At 44.1% G+C, this 22,069-nt stretch overlaps 1 long non-coding RNA gene across 1 annotated transcript in view; it reads right to left on the reverse strand.

Annotated features, from left to right (window-relative positions):
* Positions 1-21,835, reverse strand: part of LOC102459764 (uncharacterized) — a 62,535-nt gene extending 40,700 nt beyond the window's left edge. Inside the window, exons 1-2 of the long non-coding RNA XR_012902263.2 lie at positions 21,635-21,835; positions 17,185-17,277 (exon numbers count right to left, since the gene is read on the reverse strand). This is a non-coding gene — a long non-coding RNA (uncharacterized LOC102459764). The remainder of the gene's footprint in view (positions 1-17,184; positions 17,278-21,634) is intronic.
* Between the last annotated feature and the right edge of the window lie 234 nt (positions 21,836-22,069).

Raw genomic sequence — 22,069 nt, forward strand, 5'->3', positions numbered from 1 at the left:
CAGCACATAAGCAAGGACTGGGGGTAAGAAGTAGCCCAAGGACAGGATGAGGATCTCAAGAGTGGTTGGGAGGAAGGGAATAGATTTGATTCATGTGCTGATGCTGCTTGGGAGCTCGTGATGGCACCTGGCAGCAGCAGCCTCTGTCATATCACAGCGGAGCAAAAAGGTACAGTGTCAGGGCCCTGCCTGCTCCAATCCCCATAGCAGGGAGTGGGCTCCAGGGCGCTGCCCCCATTTCCACTGCAGCTCCAGCTCCAACCCCACAGAGCCTGGCCTTCCCCACTCGGAGCAGGGTAGCTCGCTGCTTTCCTGGATTCCTTCTCTTCTCCTGGAAATCAGCTGCCTCCCCCATGCATGCTCCCTACTGCACTAGCTGGCAGCATAGTACAGAGGTGTGGAGTTAGTTTGTGTCCCCAAGCCAGAGCTGGCCCTGGAGCTCCCTCAGGTCAGTGCTCACTTGTTCCAACTATTAGTATACTAGCCAATAACCCGTCAGGCAATGGGATTTTTCAGGACTCTCCTCCATGTCCATCTCTCTCCTCCTCTTCCTCCCCTCCCCCTCTCAGCTCTCCTCCACCTCCTGCCTCTCTCTCCGTCTCTGTTTCTCTTCCCCCCCCCTTCTGCTTCTCACTCTCCCTTTCTCTTCTCCTCTCCCTTCTGCTTCTCATTCGGGGGGGGGGGCACAGATCCCAAACAGCTGTTTGGGCTCTACGCTCTCCGTGCGGGGGAGCAAGAAGTGCAAGCGGCTGTTTGGGCTCCATGCTCCTCATGCAGCACGGTGAGCGTGAAACCTAAATGGCCACTTGCGCCTCTTGCTTCCCCGCAGTGGCCCGGCAGAATGGTGCAGAACTCAGCCGAGCACCACGGCGGAAGGCGAAGGGGGGGGCAGGGCGGTGATGAATACAGCTAGGGGTTCGGGCCGTGTACGTCACCACCCCGCCTCCCTTCCCTTCCTGCTGTGGCACTCGGCTGAGTGCTGCTCCGCTCAGCTGGGCCACAGAGGGGGAACAAGCAGCAGCAAGCGGCTGTTTGGGGTCTGCGCTCCCCATGCAGCGGGAGGCAAGAGGCGAGTCTGTAACGTTACAGAGTTACAGACTCATAGACATTGGGCTACTATATATTTTAGTAAGTATAGTCCATTATCCAAACCTCTGCCTCCATAGAGAAATTAAAGATATTAATTCTAGCTTTGGTCAACCCATCCCTGTGTTTCAACTCTGTCCTGCTGGGCCAGATCAGCTGATCTCCCTTAGTCATGGCACAGAGCTGAAATCACCGCACTTCTCCCCCTGAGGAGCAGTATAGACACTGAAACTCTTTAGGTCCAAGAAAATACAGTGTTGGGGCCAGCTTCCCACGATACCACTCCCTAAATGGGATCAGAACCCCAAATTAATTATTTAGGTAAGCCCCTTTAACAATGAAAGGAGGATGTACACACTGATTGCTCCCCCAAGTAACAATTATTTACACTGGGCTTCATATTAAATGAAAGTGACTTTATTAAGCACAGGCAGTAGGTTTTAAGTGGTTATAAGTGAGTACAGGCAGAGCAAAGTAGGTTACAAATTTCATCATCGTCCTTCAAGCCCACTGGCGTATAGGGCAGCAACAAAGGTCCTCTACTTCGGTCTGTCTCTGGCCAGCCTCTCAATAGTGCCCCAAGTGTAATTCATGCTCTTCATTTCTACTTCAATAGTCTGTCACCATGTTGGCTTGGGTTGTCCTTGTTTCTGCTTCCCTTCAGGGGTCCAGTGCACAGTAGTCTCTGTGATGGAGCTTCCATCTTTCCTGAGCATATGCCTAATCCACCTCCAGCATCTTTTCATAATGATGGCAGCCATGTCATCTTGTTTACACCGCACAAGCAGGTCCTGATTTGAAATTATTCTTGGCCAAAAAATATGGAGGATCCTCCGAAGACTTCTGGTATGAAAAGTCAACAATTTATTGAGGTCATACTCTGTCATCTGCCAGCATTCTGATCCATATAATAGTCTTGATAAAACACAGCTCTGATAAAACTTCAGTTTGGTTTGGATGCTGTACTGTGATAACTGTCATACAGCATTCAGACTTATGAAGGCATTTCTGGATTTACTGAGTCTGCTCTGGATATCACTTCTGACGCCTCCATCTTGCCTGATAATACTACTCAAGTGTGTAAAGCTCTCTGTTAGGTAGGTCATGGCCATCGATCTTAACTGATGCTGGTGCCTCAATATTTAGGGTCATGACTTCTGTCATCTTCAGATTACAAATTTAACATAACCAAAATGCTTAGCTAATTCTAAAACTAAAACCTCAATACAAATTTACCCTAAAACTGCTCTTCTTCCAGCCAAGCCTCCAAACCATGGAAGACTCCTCTTCCCTAGGGTCTTTAGTTATCCTCTTGGGCATTTCATGCCATCCAAAGACAAAGAAACTGCTAGCTTCCCATTGTTTTATAAATTCCACTTAGGGTAGAAATTCTGTTTCTACATTCCACTTTTACATGGAAAAATCACAAAATGTCAGACCCTACTAGTTGGGGGAGGGGGGCAATCAATTGACTTTCTAGGACCAACCACTGCTAAGACTTAAAAGACAAAGAAGGCTGTTTACAGGTTTTCTAGACATGGAGGCTAACTCACGTGATGACTTTCATTTCCACATCTAAAACCATAATCCATTCCATATTCCATATATTTATGCACAAGAATGATACATACACCAAAATAAGATATACAGATCCAGCTTCATCCAGATCCATTAAGACTGATAGGTTACATGAGATATTTTGTCCAAAGCATCTTCGAGTTATGCATATTTGTGTCCATAAGTTTGTTTCATAATTATGGGGGAGGTCCACTACACCAGTCTATTCAGTCCAATGATGTGTTTCTGTTATTAATAAACTTTCCACTGTAAAACAGCAGAAGGATTACCTTTAGGTGAAGAACATGTCAGTAGGAAATTTTTCAGTTTAAATCATACAGTGTCAGTGGCATCTGTCATATTTGTCTGATGCTTGAATTTTGCTGGACAGATACTGAAATATTGTCAGAAAGTTATTTTCGGTGAGCATTAAAAGGATTGCAGTAGACACTATGCTCCAAAAGGAGCCTAGAAAAATAAATGCCAAACCCAGAAGCGCCATTTTGGGGGATCTTTGCTGCATGGTCTCTGCACAATATTTCTCTGAGACTGCTACATAAAAAATGACATTGTTAAAATACCATACAGAAGAGCCTCTTCAGCATTATCACAACAAAACTTTTTCAGTGTTCCCTATAATGAACATTACTTTCCATCACTTTACCTCCATTTCAAACTAAGAGAGCTGCCATGTAAATTAGTGGCAGATTTCCTGGCCAGAAACAAGGATAGAGAACGTACCTTTTGAATATTTTGCAGGAACTAGTGTTTAATTGTTTAATCATGTTGTATTACCAGGGAGGGCACCTACATGACAAAACAGTGACTTGTTAAGACATACGTTAAATCACGTAACCCATTTTTCACTGTAAGCACAGTCATACTTGCAGTCATACTTGCAATGTGTGTCCACTGAATTTTACAGGGAGATGAGCTAATGTCTAAGCTTCAGGCAAGCTACCTGATTTGTTTGCCCAGCCAAATAAATCCCCAAAGGATTGCAAAAAATAATACATATTTCTTGGACTCACAGCTCTTGTACTCCATGGAACTGAAAGTATTTTTGTATCACAAAAAGTTGCAAGAAGCATGCTAAAAAATTGATTTTATGCTGGATTGAAGAGCAGCAGAGAGTTACTGCACAGTGGAATTATTCTAATACCTGAGAGCCTTACATTTATGTATATGCATTTATGTAAGTGAGGTATGAATGAGCTGTCCCCTGGCATCTTGTGATGATCTGGGGAATTGGCCATCAGGAGTTGATCTTATTTGCATTGGCACACCCATCCTGCTGAACGGACATCTGTGTTGAGTGTAGGACCTTAAGACCTTTCAGATGAGCAGCTGGTCAGGGGAAGATTACACTGGAACTAGGGTTGGGAGTGAGCTCATGCAAATGCACCCTTGAACTCTTGGTCTTCCCTGAACTCTGGACCTCCACTGACAAGAACTGTGAGTGGTGTGCAGTGGGGGAGTGTGAGAGAAAGGAGGGATGCCATAAAAGAACTTTGGGGTTTTGGACTTAATACCTGAGGCATAAGACACTACCCAAAGTATTCTGGGGTATGGGTTTTGCTCATGGTTTATTGCTTATGAACCTTGTTTGTTATATTTTCCAAAAATAGTGCTGGGTTACTTCTTTCTTTTTTATTAAATGTTTCCTTTTTACACTCAGGCTCTGTCCTTGCAAGAGGGGAGACATTGCCTCTTAGATCCACCTTGTGGGTGGTGTGCAATTATCTCACGTGAGGGCTCAAGCCAGTTCTGCACTTTACTGTTGAAAAGGAACCCTAGATATTGAACCTGACTCATTTCATTGCCAACTTCAGCTGCCAGAAAGGTTACATTTTGAGTTTTCAGGATTTATAATTTCGTGAAATAGAAAACATTATGATCCCAGCATATGTACAATGCTGTACTTGATGCAGCTAAGGACAGAGTATCTATTGATAGCTCTAAATTAGTTTAGGCAGCAGCCTCCTCAAAATAGACATTTTAGCAAGCAGGGATCAGTTGAATGCTATGACAACCTTTTCTCCACTGTTATGGATCTTATGACCAGATATCCATGTCATAAGATCCATAACAGTGATCCTATGCAACCATGGAAACCTATGCCAGGATAAACTTTGCCACTGTCCAGATCAGTTAGCTATATGGTCACTATTTTGAAATAGTGCATCCACACCACACATATCGGAGCCTGCTTCAGACTTAGAGCCCTGGAAGCAGCCTTCCTATGGCTGTCTGATCGAAAGCTACAATGTGGGCTTTCAGGAGCTCCTCTTTACGGCTGCATCTCACACACCATTGCCTCCCCTCTTGCAGGACACAAAACAGACATGGTGTGCTCTGGTCCCCCTTGTTTACACCACAGCACTCACAACATGGAATCAGAGCTGCTGCAAAGAAGTGCCAAGCTCACAACGCTCATGCTGCACCTCATGGTGCAGTTAGTCCAGACTACCCACATGCTGCTCCAGCAGAAAGATGACCGGTTCGGACCGGAGACCCTCATCACCCAGGTTGTGGCGCTCCTGCCACTGCAAATGACCCTCAAACTTCTGGACACTGTAGAATGCTGCTTTTGGCAGTGGGAAATCAGTTCAGATTGGTAGAACTGCATCGTCCTGCAGCAGTGGGATGACCAGCAGTGGCTCCCGAATTTCCATATGTGGAAGGCCACCTTCCTGGAGCTCTGTGAGTGGCTCGCCCCTGCCCTCACGTGACAGGACACCCACATGCAACCTTTACCCCCCTCCAAAAGCAGATTGCCATTGCCCTGTGGACGCTCACCATGCTGGACAGCTACTGCTCAGTTGGGAACCATTTTGGTGTGGGGAAATCCACAGTCGGGGCCATGCTCCTGTAAGTAGCCAAGGCCATCAACCACATGCTTGTATAGAAGGTTGTCAGTCTGGGGAATGTGAACAGCATCATTGATGGCTTTGTCACCATGGACTTTTCCAACTGCTGAGGGGCCATAGATGGCACACACATCCCCATCCTGGCTCCTGACCACTGTGCCTCTGACTACATCAACAGGAAGGGGTATTTCTCCATGGTGCTACAGGCCCCTGTGGATCACAAGGAATGCTTCACCAACATCAATGCTGGGTGGTCAGGGAAGGCACATGGTGCCCATATCTTCCACAACTCATGACTGTTCTGAAAGATGCAGCCAGCACTTCTTTCCCTGACTGCACCATCTAAGTCAGGGACGTGGACATGCTCCATCTGTATTCTGGGTGACACAGCCTACCCCCTGCTTCCCTGGCTCATGAAGCCCTACACAGGCAGCCTGGGCCCCACCAAGGAGCACTTCAACACCAGACCGAGCAGCAGCCGCATGGTATTGGACTATGCCTTTGCCCACTTAAAGGGGGGGTTCAAGAGTTTCCTCATCCATCTGGACCTCAGCGAGTGCAATGTCCCTTTCATGATGGTGGCCTCACTTGCTATGTGCTCTACAACCTGTGTGAGACTTTACTGCCAGTATAGTGGGCAGAAGCTGAACAGCCAGCCAGGGCCTATGAGCAGCTGGACACTAGTGCCATTCAGTGAGCACATCAAGGGGATGTGCTCATCAGGGAGGCCTTGAGGGAGGGTTTCAGCCAAGGCCAACTGTGAGACTCCCCCATGCCTCTCCAGAAGGGGACCCTGCATTCCTTGTCTGTGCCTTTCCTCCCCCACTCCTCTCTTCCCCTGCCCTTTCTTCCCACCTTCCCCCTCCCCTGAAGAGCAAATAAAAATCCTCTTTCTGTGAAAAAACAAAACTGTTTATTTGGGTGGATATACAACAGAGGAAGGACTGGGAAAAGAACCTGGAATAGGTGAAGGAAGTGGTGGGGGAAAGGGAACTCAGGGATGGGGCTGGGACTGGCGCCTGCCTCAAGTAGCTCAGGGGGCTTTGGTTTCCCAAGAGTCCCACTGCCCCATGTTCTAAGGCCGCCATGGCCCCGGGGGGAGGGAGGAGGGAAGAGAGAGAGAGGGCTAGGAAGTGAAGCCACAGGGGGGGAGGGGCAGGAAAGTGGCTGGTGGCCTGTTTCATGCACAAAGCTGTGCGCTCCATCACTGAGGTGAGGGAGGAGCACATGGCTTCATGCTGGCATGCCACCTGGTCCCAGGTGACTTTCTGCTGCTCCCTGTCAGTGGCCCACTCCCAGTGCTCATCAAGCCCCCAGATCAGGAACTGTAGGCAGGCCATCTGCTCCCTGATTATGTCTTCCCAGGTATGTTTCCTCCTGCATATCCCGTGAAGTAGGGAAGATGGCAAGGGAGAAGGTGGGTGCACCATACTCACAGCTAACCCAGCTATGAAGAAAAGTTACACAGGCAGTCCTCCCAGAAGACACTGTGCATGAAGCATAGCCCTAGTCTCTGAGCCAACGCTGAAGGTCTCGGTTCAGACTATGACGATGTGCTTCAAGCAAGGCCATCTGTTGCCTAGACAGCAGGCACTTTCCTGCAGGGGCATGGACAGCCCAGGAAGCATTGCTACACCCATGGCCCAGGGACAAGCAGGCATGGGAAGGTCAAGCCAAAGGCTTGCAGGCAGTAGGGGGAGACAGGGCAGCTCAGCTTCCTTCCATGTCCTGCACAGACTGGGTCCATCACTGGCAGCATCCCACAGAGAGAGAACTTCCATCCCTGCCCGCTGGAGAAGGTGGGTGTCGGGGGAGGTGTGTGTGAGCAGCAAAGGCCACTTGCTGGAGAGAGTGCAAGAGATCAGTTTCCTCTTCATTGCCTCACTTGACCAGGAGCAGATGCTAAGTGTGGGCATGATCTTGTAAGGTGTGCTAAACTGCTGTGTGTTTTCATAACCGCAGACTCCTTAGTGGCAGTTTGTTGTTGGAAAGTGTCAACTTCTGCTGAGGTTGTATGGCATGGAGTTCGCAAATCTCTCCATGTGCCACAAGCCCTTTTCCTGAAGCCTGCTGCTTTAAGCTTCACAGGAGAAGGGAAGCAGTGGAGCTGGCAGGCTACTCTGGATGTAAGAGGTATTTATAGACAGTGGCCAAGTTATTTTGTATCCTCCTCTTTAGATAACCTCAACAGACTGAACTCCTTTAATCTCTCACTATAATTTACTTTTCCCCCTAACCTTATAGCTATTTTCCAAACCATTTTAATTTGTCAACATTTATGTAAAGTGTTCATGTCAAAACTGGACAAAATATTTTTGAAATGTTCTCACTAATGCCCTACACAGTAAAAATACCAGTTTCTAACATCTACTTAATACTCAGCAACTCCAGCTACCGCTTAAATTAAACAATTTAAAATGTCAAGAAGTATATTCCTTTTTTTCCTGCTTTCTCTCACATCATGGGCATCATTGCCTGATCTAAATTCCATGCCCCAGTTATCCAGATGTTTAAACTCACGTATCTCCCTTTGCTATGACTCATCTTTAATACGTATTTAAAAAGTCCAATGGTGGACACAAGCTATAGCTCAGCATGACATCAAAGTGCATTTTAATCACTTTCCCATTTCCGTTCATTCACCAAAAATTAAGGAGGGCTTTCTATATTATTTTAAAATTGACATTTTACTCAGGATTTTCTCAGGCAAAATGCCAACCTGACTCCAATAAATTTTTGCCAGATATGAAGAACTGACTATGATGATATGCACTCTAGAAAAAATGAGAATAGATTCCAGTTGATTGACATCCTTCAAGTCTGGATGTTTAGGTTTTTTTGTTCCAGCGAGGCCCTCATATTATCTATAGGATACATTTTTTCCTCAGATCAGTCTGATCATAGAACACTGTGGGTTATTAAGGAACAATACAATTTACTATAGTATCTTTCTCCTCATTGGCTATGTCTAAACTACAGGCTTCTTTTGGAAGAAGCTTTTTTCGGAAGAGAACGCCTGGAAAAACTTCCTAAAGAGAGCGTCCACAGTGCAAAAGTGCATAAAAAAAGCAATCTGCTTTTTAGAAAGAGAGCATCCAGACTGAATGGACACTCTCTCTCATGTAAGCTGTGATTACTATGAACAAAATGGCCCCTGTGCTTTTTCCTCTTCTTCTGACAGAACTCTTTTGCAAAAAGGCTTCTGCCTCATAGAATGAGGATGACCCAATGCCGGAAAAGCCCCTCTGTTCTTTTGATTTTCTTGCGGAAGAACACAAATGCAGTGTGGACGTTCCTCAAGTTTTGTTGGAAAAATGGCCATTTTTCTGACAAAACTCTATAGTGTAGACATACTTTTTGAAGTTCAGTGAGTATGTTAGGAAGAATGTGAGTCTATGAACTCTAATATACAGCCTAAGAAGCCGAGTCACCAAAAGGAAATTGCATATAATTCTTTATTGTGTCGTCCGAAGTCAGGTCATATGACTTCACTGCACTCTTTATGAAGTATCTAGGTACACATTCTTCTCTTGATTCTCTGTTTTAATGGAAACTGAGGTACTAATTAACAGAAACAGGGATGTTTGCCACTTTCAGAATAGCATTTTTATTAACAGAATTATCTCCATTGATCCCCTCTAAAATCTAATCAGAATCAGACAATGAAAAACATCAGATTTTACAGTGAAACAAGAGCACTGTAAATATGGTAAACTATGAGGGGGTCAGACTTTATACCTCATCAAGCTGTCTAATGAGCTAGTATTTTATAAAGTGCTTTTAACAAGCTGGCACTCGGTATCTATTTTCTATCCTTTGAAGGGCACAAACTACTATAAAATTGGGTTGTTAAGAGAATATTTTAGCTAATCCAGCTTCAGGAATGATGTTATATGCAGTTTTTAAAAGTAATCAGTAGCAAATGCGTAGTTAAATGTACAAGATATACTCCACTGTAAAACCTCATTTTCACTGGGTTTTTTTTTCTCCAAATAAATCATTTAAAAACTTAGAAATCTTGTTGGATTTAAATGTCAGTTTTAGTCTTAGCTCCAAGGTGATTTATTTAAAAAAATTGGACTAAATCCCCAAAATCACCTTTTATTCATTTTCAAAGTTATGGTAAAAACAGACACCAGGAGCTGTGTTGCAATGTCACTTCAAGTATTTCAGTGAACTTTTACAGGGCTAGACTCAAAGCTAAATTATTTTGTCGAATTAAAAGAAAAGTTAATCCTTTGATGCCCATAATCAACATTCCACAGCCCTTCATCTCATTGCCTACAACAGGCTGTGCCAAAAATGCTAGAAGAGGGGCTGATTTTTGTGGTTAAATCACTGGACTACTACTCAAGAGGTCTAGGTTCATTTTCTGGCCCTACTGTGCACCATGTAACCTTGATCTTTCTGTGCCTTACAGAATCATCTGTAAAGTAGGGGTAATCCCTTTGTATATGAGAGGTGTGTGTATACAGTCATTATTATTTGTGAGATATCCAGATTCCATAAGGAATGAGACCCAGTAAGTATCTACACAAATTGAAATCTCAATCAGGAGCCAAAAACTATATTTAGCAATTATTCAGAAAAATACCCAGGTCCTAGGCTAGTGCCCTATTGGGTAATGCTAAAAGAGCTTCAGACTCCCAGGACTCCTGGCAAAATGGCTCTAGCAGACTGACTAAAGATACAAGTATTTTGGATATGACTCTTCTTCTTTACTCCTAGTGGCTTAATCTTCCTGCCAAGAAGATTTCCCTGTCTACAGTTTCAGGGACTTGATTCAAATCAGTGTCCTCCTTCTCTCTCTCTCTCTCTCTCTCTCTTTAGGCAGGATTCCTTCCAACATACTAAGTGGGCAGCGAGCTGATAATGTGATTGGAGCCCATTGCCCCAGGAGGAATTTACATTGCTATATGCATACATTGGCACTGTAGTTCTTCAGCTCTTAAGGAAATGCTTTATGCTGGCTATCTATCCCTTGCCTTGCCAGCTCCAAATGCCAGTGCAGATTTGGAAGAGAAGAGACTAAGCACTACAGAAAGCAGAGAGCACTCTCCCAAATAGGTTTCTAATTTTACTTTGCATAAATAATTAAACAATTTTTGGAGCAGGAACTGGAACCCGGATGAGTGCCCTAATTACTAGGCTAGAAAGTCATACTGAACAAAATGAGAGAGATTTAATAGGACACATTAATAAAATAAAGCCTCAGCAGTGTACCCCATAACCCAGTGGTGAGCACACTGGCCTGGGAGTGAAGATGACCTGACTTCAAGTCTGTACTCCAGGCCAGGTATTTGAATCTGTGTCTTGCACATCCCAGGTGAATACCTTAATGACTGGCATCAAGGCCATAAGGAAGCCACCACTACCATTAACTTCCTTTTGTGAATGGTGCCTATAACCCTTTTGAATCTAGTTTGAAAAATTAATTGTTTGATTATTTGTTTGGGGCATTTCTCCTCCCCTCCAAAAATCTATTTTGTCTCAGTCCAACAATTTATTAAAATTAACATGAGTTCATTATATGTTTTGGTCAAACTGCATCTGCCTTTTTTGGCAAAAGAAATTCTGCCAACCTCTCATCATAATTACAGAGATCTACTAAACAAACTTCTGAAAAAATCATGGAAATGCACAAAGACATATTCTGATAAACAATAGTGCTTCTATATTACAGGAGACCAAGAGACAGGCAAAGTCAGCTGCTAAAAACAATACAAAAAATGATTTACTACAATAACTTTCACCCAGTGTTTCCTATAAGCTGTGTACTTCTGGAGCTTCTCAGGAGAGATTAAAATGCTGCCCAGCTGATTAGCAGAGTGCCCACAGCTAATTATTTGTTTCTAATAGTGGTACACATTCACACATGCCTTGGTTCACATAAAAAAATTATTCCACACATGGGTAGAAAAAATTCACATGTAGATGGAAAAGGTTAGAGGGAACACTATCCCAGACTACTCTTTTATCCATATCTGATTAATGAAAAGCATTACTACTTGTAGTAGTAGTGGTCATCACCAAACTACAGGCAGTCCCCGGGTTACGTTCAAGATAGGGACCGTAGGTTTGTTCTTAAGTTGAATTTGTATGTAAGTCGGAACTGGCGTCCAGATTCAGCCGCTGTTGAAACTGACCAGCAGCGGCTGAATCGGACACACCTGGGGCAGAGCAGCTGGAGTGCTGCTGGGTTGGTCTGGTAGCGCTGACCCTTGGCGCGGCGGGACCAACCCGGCAGCACCCCAGCTGCTCTGCCCCAGGTGTTCCCAAGTCAGCCGCTGCTGAAACTGACCAGTGGCTGACTACAGGAAGCCCAAGGCAGAGCTGCTCTGCCCCGGGCTTCCTGTAGTCAGCCGCTGGTCAGTTTCAGCAGCGGCTGACTTGGGGACGCCTGGGGCAGAGCAGCTGGGGTCCTGCTGGGTTGGTCCAGTAGCGCCGCACCTCGGTGCTGTGGGACCAACCCGGCAGCCTCCCAGCTGCTCTACCCCAGGCATCGGCGAGAAAAGCCTGGTCTGCTGGGGGGGGGGGGCTCATTAGCTGCGCCCCCCCCCCCAGCAGACCATGGAGACGCAGAGCGGCTTTTCTCGCCGCGGAGAATGTGGGCGGCGGGACCGCCGAGACGCGCCACGGTCCCGCCGCTCTGCGTCTCCCTGGTCTGCTGGGGGGAAGCACCCCCCGCGCCGCCAGAGGCGGTGACAGTGGGGGAGGCACCCTGCACTAGCTGCCCCCCCCATTAGTAACTAGGGGTCTGACTTAAGTCGGACTGACGTAACCCGGGTACTGCCTGTATAGGGTAAATGTATAGCTGTTCCACTTATTAAAATTGTGACATGCAACAGAAGTGGAAAGTACACCCAAAAGAGGAACTAATGGTGTATTAATGTAGGTAGTACCATACCAAAATAAATCAAATGATTGCTTCATTCCAGTACCCTTACTCCCAGCAGTGGTGTCTAATGCCTGTTCTTCACTAGAAAAAAAGTTGTGCTTACCATGTGTTAACTAATATGTGGTAAGTAACGTGTTGTTAAATCCTAGAGTGGACAAGTCAGTTGTGCCTTTACCTTGACCCACTAATACATTGAAAAACTACAAACTATCTTGTAATCACTAGGGGCAGGTCTAGAATACATCCCTCTTTCGAAAGAGGGATGCACATTAGACAGATCAAAATTGCAAATGAAGCTGGAATTTGAATTTCTGGTGCTTCATTTGCATAATGGCAGCCGCGCGTTCTTTTGAAAACGAGTATTTTGAAAGTGAAACCGTGTTTAGATGCAGTTCTTTCAGAAAAAAAAACCTTTCAAAAGCTCCTGTTAACCTCATTTTTTGAGGAGTGCAGGATCTTTCGAAAAAGGGTTTGTTTGTTTTTTTCAGGAAGAATGGCTCTTCTGCAAAAGGGGGTTTTTGTGCAAAAAGGCGCTGTCTATGCAGCTCTTTTTTGCACAAAAACCTCTTGTGCAAAAGAGATCCAAATATGAGCATGACATATGCAAATGAACACTCCATTTGCATTTCCTCTTGCAGAAAAGCCTTGTAGTATAGACATAGACTAGATAGGAACGACCCTTTTTCCCTAGTGAAGGTGAATTCTAAAGGTATGTCTACACAAGAATTTTTACCTTGTGTTATTTATTTGTCAATTAATTTGAAGTAAAAAGAAAATAGTAGTGAAGAAAAGCTCTTGTACAGCAGTCACCAACCAGTAGATCAGGATCTACTGATAGATCTTGGAACCTTTGACAGGTGATCTTGACAGGTTTGGCCAGGAGGCTGTCAAGTGTTTGCATTTCATCTGCCCCTCTCAGCACCAGTCTAGACGCTTTTTTTCCGGCTTTTCCCCAAGCTGGAAAAAAAGCGGCGGACATGTTTATTTAAATCCGCGGGGGATATTTAAATCCCCTGCAGATTTCCCTATCCTGACTTACCTGATTTGCATCCCTTTTCCGGAAATTGTGGCCAGTGTAGACGTAGCCAAAAAGTTTGGAGGATTTGGTTAGCGGGGTCAGCAGCAGGCGAGAGGCATGAGGGAGAGAGCAGGGGTAGGGGGAGTTTGGCTGCTGGTGGGTGCTTTGCAGCCACTAATTTTTCCCCAGAGCACCCATGGAGTTGGCACCCATGTCAGCAGAAATCCAGAATCTTTCTGGATCTTGTCATCCCTGGCTTCTGCGATCTGAGCGAGGTTCCAGCTGCTCCCAGAATATAGCCTGTGAGATGCATCCTGCCTTTCCAGCAATCAGTCTAGAATGAGCTGCACTGTGCCCTTTTATACTGCAGCAACTGTTGGAGCATACCCAGCATAGGTGAGGGGGCATTGCTTCCTCTGCCCAGAAAGTGGATTGACCTCTTGTTGTCCAGTGTGGGGACGTATAACAAATCGTATGTGTTTCTTAACTATGAACACTAAAACATAAGAACTGATATTGTAATAATCAGTGTCAGCTAGTGTAAAGGCAGATGATAATCTTAGTCATACTAATGTCCAATCCTTTTTAAAGCTTCCTCCTGTATTTGCTGCAATAATATTGTAACAAAAGCTATACATGATTTTTTTGTGCTATGTTCAAGAGTAAGAAGAATTGCACAGAAAAGGCCCTGCAGGTTGCCCCAAATACACACTGAGCTGAATATCGAGCAGTTGTATGGTAACAAAGTGCCATCATATTTGATCAACTGTTAACAGCTGATCCTTAAGCCTTTGGGCCAAATTTATCCATGGGGAAACTGACCAGCATAGCAATAGTGGTACGTATACTGCTAGGCTGTGTCTACACTGCACTCCTTTTCCGGAAAAGGGATGCAGATGAGACAAGTCGGAATTGCAAATGAAGCAGGGGATTTAAATATCCCCCCGCTTCATTTGTATAAACATGGCTGCCGCTTTTTTCAAAAAAAAAAAAAAAAAAGCAAAAACTTGACAGCTGTCTACACTGGCCGCTTGAATTTCCGCAAGAACACTGACTTCCTATTTTCTGAAATCAGTGCTTCTTGCGGAAATGCTATGCTGCTCCCGTTCGGGCAAAAGCCCTCTTGTGCAAATACTTTTGCGCAAGAGGGCCAGTGTAGACAACTCGGTATTATTTTGCGTAAAAAAGCCCCAATCGTGAAAATGGCGATCGGGGCTTTCTTGTGCAAAACCACATTTAGATTGGCATGGACATTTTTCCGCAAAAAGTGCTTTTGTGGAAAAGCATCAGTGCCAATCTAGACGCTCTTTTCCGCAAATGCTTTTAACGGAAAACTTTTCCGTTAAAAGCATTTGCGGAAAATCATGCCAGTCTAGACGTAGCCAATGTGTATACATGGTAAGCCGATATTTAGAAATAATGTCGAGATGGAGGACTTATTCCATTTCCTGTAGCCCTCATTTCATGGGAAGTAAGGGAAGTCAAAGTAAGAGTGTTCTTCCTTCGATGTCCTGCTGTGTAGATAGCGCCAAAAGCTGAAATAAGCTATTTGGACTTACGCTATGCAATTGACATAGCTGAAGTTGCATATCTTAATCTGACTTTTGCCCTCCAGTATAGATGTGCCTCTGTCAATGTCCCCTTATAGACAAGCCCAAAACAAGATCAATATGCAGAACAAGAGAGGACCAAGTGATGTTGAAGACCCATCTTACATTTGGAAACCTTTGGTAATTAACAGTAGTATTTTTTTAATAAAGAAATAGGAAGAATAAGTGGGTTTGATCTTTGGTTCTGGTGGAGGGCTTGAAGTGTACAATACCCATAACATGAATCCACAGGGGCAGCCAAAGATCTATGAACCTGTTATGTCTTTGTTGTAAATTAGAGTGACTTTAAGACTTCTCTTACGTAAATCTGCTACAATAGCCTCCTTATAGTTGTTGGAGTAATAGCAATTCTGGCCATAACCACGCCTGTCCTTAGCATGCTACCTAAACAGGGGGGATTCCAGGAGTGAGGGCACAAAGGAGAGAGAGCAGATACTGAGGGAACTGGCCTGCTTTATGTAGCTGGAAACATCTTGGAATCCTGCAAGCAAGATATAAACTGCACTTGGCTTTTTGCCATCTAGGATCTCTGTTGAAGAATTAGCCATTCTGTAAGTACATTAGACTAAAATATAATATCCTGGGTCCAAATCTATTAATTTTTCCTCCCAAAGCCCACTGCTAAAATCCTGAAACTTCCTGACAACTCAGAAGTCACCATAATTTCTTGCTATGTCAGTAAATTTCATTATTTATTTATAATGTAAAAAAAGTATTTCTTCCTTTCATATCTCTTTTAATTGAATATCCTTTTAATTTCATCAAGAGTCTTCTTGTTCTTGTGTTATGATAAAGGATAATCAAGAGTGCTGAAATGTCCTGCTTTATACCATGAACTATTATTCGCACTAACTGTACTATCTTCTCTCGCGCTTATCCTTTCCATATTCATTACTCTTCCTCTCTTTAATCTCTCCTCATATGCAAACTCCCTTCAAAGGCTTCCACAGAGAAGTGGATTGGATGTAATGAAGGAAAACCTATTAAAACTAATCTATAATCTCTTTGAGAATAATAGAACCAAACATATCAAGATAAAGAGGGACAACATAAAAAAAAGAAAAGGAAGGTTTATTTCCTTTGCAGAGTGGAAATACCTCAGGCTAAGAGCTTATTGAATAGGCCACATATATTATTATCTTCTCAAGGGACTTGACACCACAGGCTTTTTGTCCTCAGTATTAGTTATGTTGGCAGGTGTTCTGCAAAGCTCAGAACTTGGCCGTTTGGAAATCATGATTTAAGTTATTTCTTTCTGAGTCACTGTCTCCTAACAGTCCTCAATTTAACATCATTCTGTGCCACACTAAAATATATTTCTTAAATATGACACACTCCACCACCACTTTTCTTGGTATAGAATGAAACTTTTACTGAACCCTACCATTCAATCTCTGCACTTCCCGTGTACCTCAGCTTTCTGATTGCTGCTAATGTTCATTTTGTTCCTGTGAATTTACTACTGTCATATGTCTCTGAATAGTTTAAGTACCCTCATAATTACATAATATGTTTTAATTTTAGCAGCAGATTGATCACCATCAAATTCACAAAGTTCTGGAGTCTCAGTAGTTGAATGAAGATAAAATATTACCCATATGTAAGTACATCATGTTTCAGACATCAGTTTAACTTGATTTATGGTAAGTTTACCTAAATTTTGCATTCCTTTATACATTTTGAAGCACAATTTCAAATGGCAAATTACCTGGGATTAAAAGCCATTTCAGGTCTGGTGAACAAAGTCACCAGCTTCATGGAATATGTAGAAGTCTGAAATGTATTTAGCCAACTTCTGGGCACAGATACCCATGTTCAGCTTTCAAAATAGCACATGTGTGTCTGTGTGTGCACAGAGCACGCATGTATATATATGTAGTTGAAGACCAAATTTGGTCCTCAAGCTTTTTTTGCCTTGGGCATTCAAAGGGTCTTGTTTAAAGACAGGCATTCTTAAAAGGAGTGAACCTCCATAATATTTTATAAAAGTTAATGTTTGCATTACTTTCTGGTGGGTATATGTCATATTTTGAAGGCAGAAATTTTCTAAAAGTAAGTTCACTGAACCATAGAAAGTCAATAACATTGGCATATAGAATTTGCCATATTAGTTATAGCATTGATCCATCTGCAAGTGACACTTACCTCAAGCAGTATCAAGTATAGGACATGTCACAGGAAGGAATCTCCACTTTCCACTCTCTTCAGACATATAATGCTTCTTGACAGTTATGTAACCTTGTGGAAGTAAAAATTATATTCCTTACCAACTCTCACCAATGATTAGTTTGTGGCTCAAAGACAAGATTGGATATGTCTCACTTTCACTGGAAAGAACAGATTTTCTGGTGACTTAACTGAAAATAATCAAAAATGGATCATGAAAAGAAAGCAAATATATAGCTTCACATTAGCAAAAACTGGGAGGGAAAGCTATGTGATCTACACATTGGGAGCTGGACTGTGCCCTGTGCTTACTCAGGCAAGTACCCTTTGTGGCTACATACAACCTACCCAGATCTTGGATTCAAGCTCAAGGTGGAGACCGGGATGCCTGATATTTCATCACTTGAGCAAGTGAGCACAGGACAATATAGATTATGTATTATATCCCAAACCATATACCCAGATCAGGTATATCACTGGTCAACACTTATGACTCCATATTCGGAATTCAAACTAAAGATAAATTAAGGAATCCAAAAACAGTTTGTACTTGTTACTCAAAAAATTCCCACTGGAGACCACCCAGGGTTACACTAGGATGGGTTAATTGTTTGAGGAATTAACACTCCACTATATGCACTATTTGGTTAAACTAAAGAGGAACCAGCTATCTCTCTCACACACAAACACATACACACACCTTCATTCATTCACATACATTTTCCTGCCCTCAGGCACTCACACATTTACATAGACATATGCAGAGCAGCACTGTCCTTAAATTGGTTGGATGACTCATCACCTGGCTCCACTTGTTCAGCCTTGCAGTTTCTAATCCTAAACACACAATAGTCTCCATTCTCACACAAACATTCATATCTCAGGGGAGAAAGCAGTTTAGAGCAAGTTACAAGCAAAGTGGTTGAGAGTTACAAAGATTACAAGTTGCAAGTCTCAACAATCACCAAGCTCACAGTAATTTTCTAAATTTATAAAGCCAAGTTGCTGAGAGTTACAAAGTTGGAAGGTTTAACAAAGATTACAACCAGTTGCAGAGTTTAAAAGGCAATGCAGTTGAAACAATTACAAAGCTTCAGAGAGTAATTTACAAATCATCAGTAATGAAGAGACTTAAAAGACAACTGCCTCCTCTCCCCCCAGCAATGCAGTCAGCAGGGTTTTTTGTCACTCTCTAGCTACGTCTACACTGGCCCCTTTTCCGGAAGGGGCATGTAAATTTCACTAGTCGTCGTAGGGAAATCCGCGGGGGATTTAAATATCCCCCGCGGCATTTAAATAAAAATGTCCGCCGCTTTTTTCCGGCTTTTAAAAAAGCCGGAAAAGAGCGTCTAGACTGGCCCCGATCCTCCGGAAAAAGTGCCCTTTTCCGGAGGGTCTTATTCCTACTTTATACTTAAATCATAAACCTCTTTGGTACAGGGAGGTTTTCATTATGGCTGTGTCTACATTGGCATCCCTTTCCAGAAAAGAGATACTAATGAGACACTTCGGAATTGCAAATCTGCGGGGGATTTAAATATCCCCCGCGGCATTTGCATTTACATGGCTGCTGCTTTTTTCCGGCTCGGGGTTTTTGCCAGAGAAAAGCACCAGTGTAGACTTTCAAGTAGGAATAAGGGATCCTCCAGAAAAGGGCTTATTTTCCGGAGAATCACATCTACACTGGCGCTTTTCTCCGGCAAAAACCCCGAGCCGGAAAAAAGCAGCAGCCATGTAAATGCAAATGCCGCAGGGGATAATTAAATCCCCCGTGGATTTGCAATTCTGAAGTGTCTCATTAGCATCCTTTTTCCGGAAAGGGATGCCAATGTAGACACAGCCAAGGTGTGTGTAAAGTACTTAGCAAAATAGAGCCCCAGTTCTTGGTTTGGTACTACGGACTACTGCAATACAGATGAGGAACTGCAGGTAGGCCATCTGCTCATGCATCAGGTCTTCCCAGTGCATTTCCTCCAGCAAATCCTCCAGACTCCACAGTGGTGGCTTGTGGTGGAAAGGTGTCCACCATAGAGGCCAGAGTAAGTCAGGCCTCTCCAGGAACCTTGAGAGAAGGAGCAAGGGGTTCCTGTGTGAGTGTGTCATGGAGCTGAATGCTCCAGACTAGCACTGCATGTGCACTTACATGTGTAGGCTGTTATGCAGTCCCACCCCTCCCCCCCCCAGGCCAAGTAGGCCAAGCGACAAGTGCATAGTCACTCACAGCCCATCACCTGCCCCTGCGTGCATATAGGGAAAGTTGTAGAACTCACTTGAAGTGCCTTCCCCAGGTTTGTCCAATGTCTAGGAGACATCCTGGGAGGAGGGACTGGCTCCAGGGTGAGGAGCAGGTCCTGGCTTGTAGGCAAGGTCACCTGGCTGGCCTCCTCCTCCTCATCCTCCACAACCCTGCCTTCATGGAGGCTGATGCCAGGCATGTCCTGGCCAGACTCAACTATGACCAGGGTAGGGAGGGTGACTGGCCCCTCCCAGGATGGCATCGAGCTGCTCATAGTAGTGGCACATGTGAGGCACCACCCCACAGCATCCACTCTGCTCCTAGCCTTATTTTAGGCCTTCCAGTCCTCCTTGATTTTTATCCAGACCTGGTCAAGGGTCCGGGTATGGCCTTTGTCAGCCAGGCCGGTGGACATCTGGCCATAAATGTTGGAGTTGCACTTCCTGGTGCAGAGATCCTCGAGGTTGGTCTCCTCATCCCAGACCTCAGTGAGGTCCAGGATCTCTGCACAAGTCTAGAACAGTGCTCTTCTGCCTACCTGCCAGTAGCAGCCCAGGGTGGTGTGGGAGTGCTGGGAGCCATGGGGGGCTCAGGGGGAGTTCTAGGGTCTTCCATGGCTCCATCTGCTGAGGATTTATGATATAGGCTGTCAAAGCTTTCCACATGCCACAAACCCTTTGCCTGCAACCTGCTGCTTTAAGCTCCGCAGGAGGATGGGGAGCAGTGGAATTGGCAGGTGTGGCCAGACTGACCACAAGTGCAGCTGTGAGATGCCTCTGGAGGCCAATTACTTTGAATTAAAAGCACCAGATCACTGACGCTAATACTATTTTTAAATATCAATTTTGAAATAAGCATTATTCCCTGAGGACAGCAGTACAGATTTTGAAATAACCCATCCATTATTAAGAAATAGCGGGCTTGGTAGTGTGTACACTTCACTTGTTATTTAAAAATAAGGGGAGTTATTTTGAAATTACTTCCTAGTGTAGACCAGGGCTCATAGGATTGGCTTTATACTTATGAATGGCCACACATGAATTTGTCACAGTCTGGTCCTAAATTGTCATAGCTTTGTATATTTTTAAGGGAAGAAAGGAATATTTTTATTAGTTATTATAACCTTCTGTATAACACAGGCCATTGAATTTCACCCACCAATTTGTGCATGAGCAAGAGGCCATTAACTTCTGGTTGAGATGGAGCATATATTTTTGAAAGATATCCATCTCAATTTAATGATGTCATTTAAGACAGAACTATTTTAAGTAGTTCATATGTGTGGAAGAAAAAATATATATATTTTAAGCAATCCATATGTGCGGATACCTCACCGCAACTAGACCCAGGTGTCTTGTTTTGATATATTTTCTTCCATGCATATGGGCTGCTTAATATATATATTTTAAGCAGTCCATATGTGTGGAAGAAAATATATTAAAGCAAGACATCTGTGTCTAGTTATGGTGAGGTACCCTGAGTGACTACAAAGATGCTGAACAAAGGTATGGAATTATCCTTCTTCCACTCAAGAAAGAGTAGAAGCCCCAGAACAAATTAACACATGGCTTCAGGGTTTGTAGACTTGCAAATAAGGTTTCAGCCTACAAAACTAGCATCACATCTTGTCCTTCCTACTTCTGACTCATAAGAGCCAGCACTCTACCACGTAGCAAAGATTTAACCTTAATACGGTACAATTTACCTTGCATTCATAACACAGGATCTTAAAAAAATCATTAATATCAGAGTTTTAGATATCTGCAACACCCAAAAATATCTGTTAAAAGAATCTTTCTTATCTTAAGCCATTAACACCAATGTAAACTTTGTTTGAAATGTAATCATGCAAATGTCCTCCTGGCACACAAACCACCCATGCAGCCTACTTCCCTCTCCCTCCAACCCAACCAGACAGAGTACTGCAGCAAGTGAGTCAGGAAACCCCAAACAGACTGCCTTCTGCCTCCACTTCACTGGACAGATGCCAGCACCCACCCACCCCCTCTTTCCCTGACCTACCCCATGCAGTCAGCCCCTTAACTCCCCCTTCCCATCCCAGGAGGGTTAAAGAGACTGCTGGGTTTTTGCCTCTCTAGCTCTCTCTCCTCAGGCAGACTGGACTCTCCAAACTCTCCTCCCCTCCCCTCCCCTCCCCTCTGATTCCCGTGCCCAAGCCAATTAATTACTTACTCGCTCCTCCAGCCTCTTATTCCCTGCTTAGATTTTGATCTGAGGAAGTGGGTCTGGCCCACGAAAGCTCATCATCTAATAAACCATCTTGTTAGTCTTTAAAGTGCTACATTGTCCTGCATTTTCCTGCTTATATTGTCTGCTTATCTGCTCTGAGAGCTCTTCAGTTCAGCTGTTTGGCTGCTGCTGCTTACAGATACCTCGCCCTCCTGCCAGTCAACTGAGCTCCCCGTCTGCATGGGAGTTTTGACCCTCTGAGCAAGCCTTGGAAAACAGCCACGTGGTCACGCAGATATGCAGCTTAGAAGGAACTTAGCTGGTGAGACCTCATCTGAAATACTTTCTGCATTTCTGGAACCCCATGTTTCAGAAAGATGCATTCAACAGGTGCAGGAAAGGGCTATTAAGATGATCCAAGAAATGGAAAATCTACCT

This window comes from Pelodiscus sinensis, chromosome 3 (assembly GCF_052426305.1).
Source record: "Pelodiscus sinensis isolate ZL-2025 chromosome 3, ASM5242630v1, whole genome shotgun sequence".
In the NCBI taxonomy this organism is placed as follows: Eukaryota; Metazoa; Chordata; order Testudines; family Trionychidae; genus Pelodiscus; species Pelodiscus sinensis.